Source organism: Zingiber officinale, chromosome 2B (assembly GCF_018446385.1).
Source record: "Zingiber officinale cultivar Zhangliang chromosome 2B, Zo_v1.1, whole genome shotgun sequence".
Taxonomy (NCBI): Eukaryota; Viridiplantae; Streptophyta; class Magnoliopsida; order Zingiberales; family Zingiberaceae; genus Zingiber; species Zingiber officinale.
Genome location: NC_055989.1, coordinates 121,481,584 through 121,487,583, shown reverse-complemented (window position 1 = coordinate 121,487,583; position 6,000 = coordinate 121,481,584).

Sequence of the window (6,000 nt, the reverse complement as noted above, 5' to 3'; positions counted from 1 at the left end):
AAAGTGACACAAACTTTTCAAGTTTCAATCTATGTCCTAGTCAAGTCATCATCTAGATGAGTTCCTAACATTTCTGGTGATCGACACTTATCACACACTTGGTTCATATTTCTCAATTAACCCAATGTCTCAAAAGCGTGCTCAATCTCAAGAGAAGCTAAGTAGTTATTTTCCCAGTAACCTAACTCGGTTTCAAAGGGGTGACTTACTAGATTCCACTCACGACAACTATTTTTTATATTGCTTATTCACTTTTTTTCCTTTTTTATATATAAGTACTTGCATTGTGCAAAACTTATTTACAAATATACTTTTAGAACAAATGTTGAGATATTTTGATTTTTCCAAATGAGCTTACATGATTTGAGCATCATCCACTAATCAAAATGAAGTTTGAGAAATCACCATGGAAAGCAAGTACTAAACAAAAAAGATGAATCATGACTATTTCAATGATATCAACTATCCAAGCTCAAGTTTAGTGAAGGTAAGATCCTTAAGGTCAAGCCAAATTTCAAACTTATCTCCATATGATACTTAGCTTATTTCATGCTACCCAAGATAATGAAAAGAAATACACTAAGCATACTACTAGCATCATTTACAACATAATGAATCAAGATAATAAACGTGCTAACATTTTTACTAAAAGACAAGAAAGCATATAAGTGAAGTTTGATGTTCTCAAGATGTATGCCACAAGGTTTTTCAAAAGACAATCAAGTGACTATCAAAACAATCCAAGCAAAACAAGAACAAATGCAAAATAAAATAAATTACAGAACAAAACAGAAAATGCAAAAATTTTCAGGTTTTCAAATCACCCCTCCTCTTAGACTTAAACTTTTCATCGTCCCGATGAAATCAATATGGTGGAGGAGGTGGACAAGGGAAAGGAGGTCTACGTCGTTCCCCAATAGGAAAACTAGGGAAACCAGGGGTTTTACTCAGGAATCTATGATATTCATAAAGAGCATCTATTTGTTGGCTAGTAATACTCATGTCCTGCATAAAATCCCTCATTCTTGCTTGATCAATATCATAGTCCTGAACAAATTCAGCCATTTGACCTTGAAAGTTCCTCAAAACTAAAAGTGATTTTGTACTTCTCTAAAATGGTCATCAAATAAAGAAAAATGACTTTCCAACATTGTTCATTGGGCATTTTGCTTCTCATGAAGTGAGTCCAGAGATGCACGAAAATATGAAAAATCAAATCTGGAGGGACTCGTACCATAGGCAAAAGAATGCCTAGTGGGTTCCAGATGTCCGGAGGGCTGCGACTATTCAGATGATGAGGGCTCAAGGTATTGCTCTATGTCTCCAGATATAGAAGGGACATTCTTGGGGTCTAAATCAATAATTACCCAATTAGCAGGGTTGGGAATAGAAGTTCGTTTGGGACAAGGAAGAGGTAAAGGAAAACCATTCGTCTTAGGAAATGTAAAACCATTCTCATCCTGACAAATTATTTTCATAGCAAGACATGCATCAATATCTATCATGTCATTGCCATGGATGACTTCCAACCCATCTAAATCAAGCTCCAAATTAATAGCCATTTGAGTAATCAAACCTCCAAAAATAATTGATCCCGAGGATGCCCTCCCGACTCTCACTAAGGTTTGCAAAAAATGAAAACCCGAATCGAAATCAACTTTATGTAACATAGCCCACAAAGTGTAAAGCTCTACTTTCTTGATGACTCCATCATTTTTCTCTCTACCAAAAATAGTTTTACTCATAACATGATGTAAGTATCTAAAGATGGAGTTTTGCATGTGAGAAGCCTTAGCTCTAGAGGGCTCATAAGGTTGTTCTAATCCAGTGATCGAACTCCAAAATTGATTCCAATTAAACCTAGAATCAAGCCTGCGAGAGCTATTGGTAGACAATCCAAAACAAGTGTTAAAGTCACTAAATGTCCACTGAAACTCTTGATTCATAAGCCTAAAAGTTATCTTGCCAACATAGTCATCCTCATTGGCAAAGTGAACATCTAATGAACTTAAGACCTCCAAAATAATGCGAGAATATGTAGGTAGATGTGTATACAAAATGTCATTCCAATCTAGGAACCCAATCATCCAATCTATATCATCTCTAATCTCTAGCATATCTAAAACGGTTGGGTCCATATAACGTGTGCACACAATCTTTCTATTGACAAGAATCTCAAATCTAGATTTATGATATGAATTTCTAAAAATGATATTAAATTCATTGTCATTACCTTCGTCACGTGCTATCCTCTTTCCTTTTCCTTTTGTTGGTTGTTTCCCTTTTTCCCATGTTGGCTCCTTCCCTCCACTTGATCCACCTCTTCCCTTGCGAAGTCTCTTCAAAATATTGGACATGTTGTCAAGATTAAGTGGGGAAAGGTGCTATTTTTGGTTGGATAAGTTAGATCTTAAAGAAATAGATCTTGAGAAATAAGATCTTTGGCTAAGGAGTTGGAGATCTTGGATATAGGAGAAGAGAAAAGTCTAGATCTTAATGAAGTTTGTGGAGAAAAAAAAGTTTGAGATCTAGATCTGAGAAGGTTTAGGAGAAAGGTTGAAGAAAAAGGGAATTTGGAAGAGAAGAGTGTGTTTGAGAAAGTGGGGGTGTGCGGCCGACATGGCCTAGGTATGGCCGTGTATAACAGGCACGGCTAAGTCAATTACTCCACACGGGTCGTGTGGATCTATACGGCCCCAACTTTCCTCTCCTCGGGAAACCTTGCACGACCGTGGTAATCAGCACAACCACAACCATCTCCTCCTCGGATAAATTTGCACAGCCGTGTCTGGAACACGACCGCATCCTTTTCTTTATCGGGTTAGTTCGCACGACCATGCAGATATGCACGACCTCAGCCTTCTTCTTTTCGGTTCAGCTCGCACGACCATGTATGGGACACGGTCGAGATTCTTTCCTCCTCTAGAATCACCACACGACCGTGTCTAGTACACGACCGGACAATTTCTCTTCTCAGGAGACCTCACATGACCGTGTCTTGTAGACACGGCCCTAACATCCCCTTTTTTCTGCAGGATATACCTGTCCATGTATGACACACGACCAAGCTCTGTTTTGCTACCAAAAGGTAATATCACTCCTTCCTTGCTTCTCCAACACTTCCATGCCCATGAAGAAGTCATGGTCAGCTCATGGAAGCAAAATTTCAACCTGAAATCAAGGCAAAAACAAATTTACAAGTACTAATGAAGAATGAAAACTGAAACTGAAAATACTAAAAGAACCCTTGGGTTGCCTCCCAAGAAGTGCTTGTTTAGGGTCGTTAGCTCGACCAATATGATCATTCCTCTCTTTTTCTTGCCCGTGGAGGGCAGATGTATTTCTCATTTTCGTTGGGAGGCCTTCTCCCAACATCTTCCACCAAAGTGTACTCCTCATTTGGTGGCCTCCCATGAGGATGGAAATTCCATTCCTCAAGTTTGTAAATGTTTGCCCTATTACAAACATTTAAAAGAGAAGAGACATAGTTAGAGGTATTAAATAAATCATATTTCAACCTTTCCTTACCAATTACCAAAGAAAGTTTATGATTTTTAACGTCAATAATAGCTCCATCTTTAGCAAGGAATGGTCTTCCCAATATGATAGGAATTTTTGGATCCTCCTCCATGTCAAGTACTACAAAATCTATGGGAATTATACTCCCACCTATCTCTACTGGCACGTCTTCAATGATACCCAAAGGGTACCTGCAGAATGGCCAGCTAGTTGCAGTGCTATAGTAGTAAGTTTAAAGTTTTTGAGTCCTAATTTATTACAAATAGAATAAGGAATGAGACTAACACTTGCCCCTAAATCACAAAAAGCTTTCTCAATAAATTCAGCTCTTATGTTGCAAGGAATATAAAAGCATCCTGGATCCTTCAGCTTTAGGGAAATGTTCCTTTCAAAAAGAGCACTACATTCCTCCGTAAGTGCTATGGTCTCTATGTCTCCTCTGTTGGTTAGTCTTAGGAAAACGTACCGGTTCCACTGTACAAAAATTTTTTTGTACAAGTGTCGAACCTTTCCTTAAATAACCTATTGTATTCTTTAGAAGTTAAATTAGGAATCGCAGACGGAACTTAACATCATTGATTCCAAATTTAACTTATCTGTTCTTAATGGTTTAGATTTGAATCGTAAGCGGAACTTAACACTATTGATTCAAATCCATCTATGTTATTAATTTCATTAAATATTAATTTCTAAAATTGGCTTCCAGGACTGCATGGCGAGGCATACGACCTTCTTGGATATGGGAGCAACCACCACCGCCTAGTCAAAACCTTTTAAGGAAAGCTAATATTTAATTTCCTTAAATAACTCTAGGTTAACCAAAAAGAACAATCGAATCACAAATTCAAAAAAGAAGAAAACACAAAATTAAAAAATAAATTCGATAAACTAGATCTAATTGCCTCTTGTATTTAGAATTCTTATAAAGAAAATAACTAGTATGATGCGGAAGAAAATTACTAGTTATACCTTCTCTTTGTAAACTAATAACCTCGAGATCTTCTGTCGTATTTCTTGTCTCGCCTTGGACATCGTGTGGGCGACAATCCTCCAAGATGAACACCACCCAAAAGCTTCTTCCTCTTCTTCTAAAATTCGGCCACCACCACCACCAAGGAGAAGAGAGCAAAAGGGAAAAGAGAAGGGAGAGGGTCGGTCACACCAAGAGGGTCTCCAAGCAAAAGAATAAGAGTTGTGTCTCATAAAGCCCCCTCACCCCTTCTTTTATATTACTTGCCCAAGGCAAATAAGGAAAAACTTTTTACAAAAAATAAAATCATCCTCTAGTTTTTCCTTTTTCCTTTTTATTTTTCCTTTTCTTTCCTCTTGATTGAATCAATCATCAATTTTAATTTTGTGATAATTTTTTAATTTAATTATGGTCGGCCACTTGCTTGGGCACCAAGCAAGGTGGCCGACCACCTCATCAAGAGAAAAGAAAATATATTTTTTTAAAAATTTTATAAGAAGTAATCCTCTTATAAAATTTACAAGCTCTCTTTCCTAAAGTAGGAGTTAAAAAAGGAAAGTTTTTAAAAATTAAAATCATGTTTTAAAATTAAAAAAAAACTCTTATAAAATTTCCTTTTTTAACATGATAATAGAAAATTTTAATTTTAAAACTTATCTCCCTTTTTTCTTAAACCATGAGAATGGTTAAAAAAGGAAAGTTTTAAAACTTTTAAAACTCTCTATTAAAACATGTGGCCAAATTCAAATAAGGAAAGTTTTTAAAATTAAAATATCTCTTTTAAAACTTATAGTTTTTTTCAAAGAGAAGATTTTAAAAATTCAAAAGCAACCCTCCTTGTTTGAATATTGTGGCCGACCCCTTTCATGCTTGGTGACCAAGCAAAGGGTCGACCCCTATAGAAGAGGTTGTGGTCGACCCTTGCTTGGTTACCAAGCATTGGACTGACCCACTTCTTGGACCCCAAGAAGAGCCTTACATTTGGATGGACTTGAGGCTATAATGAGGCTACGACAGGGACCTAGAGGAGAAATTGGTTTTGGCCTTCCGATGAGCTTGAGTATCCCATGCTCGCCCCGAACACACAACTCAAGTTCATCGATAATAACTCATTCTACTAGAGAGTTATTACCGCACTACCGCACCAATCTCAAATTACATTATGGGCTCCTTATTATGAGTGTGTTAGTCTCCCTGTGTTTAAGATTACGAATGTCCACTAATTAAGTAAGTTACTGACAACTCACTTAATTAATATCTATCTTCAAGAGTAGTACCACTCAACTTCATTATCATGTCAGACTAAGTCCACCTGCAGGGTTTAACATGACAATCCTTATGAGCTCCTCTTGGGGACATTCTCAACCTAGATAACTAGGACACAAATTCCTTCTATAATCAACAACACACACTATAAGAAATATCATTTCCCAACTTATCGGGCATATTGATTTATCGAGCTAAACCTCACCCTTTGATAAGTCAAAGAAATAAATATTAAATATATGTGC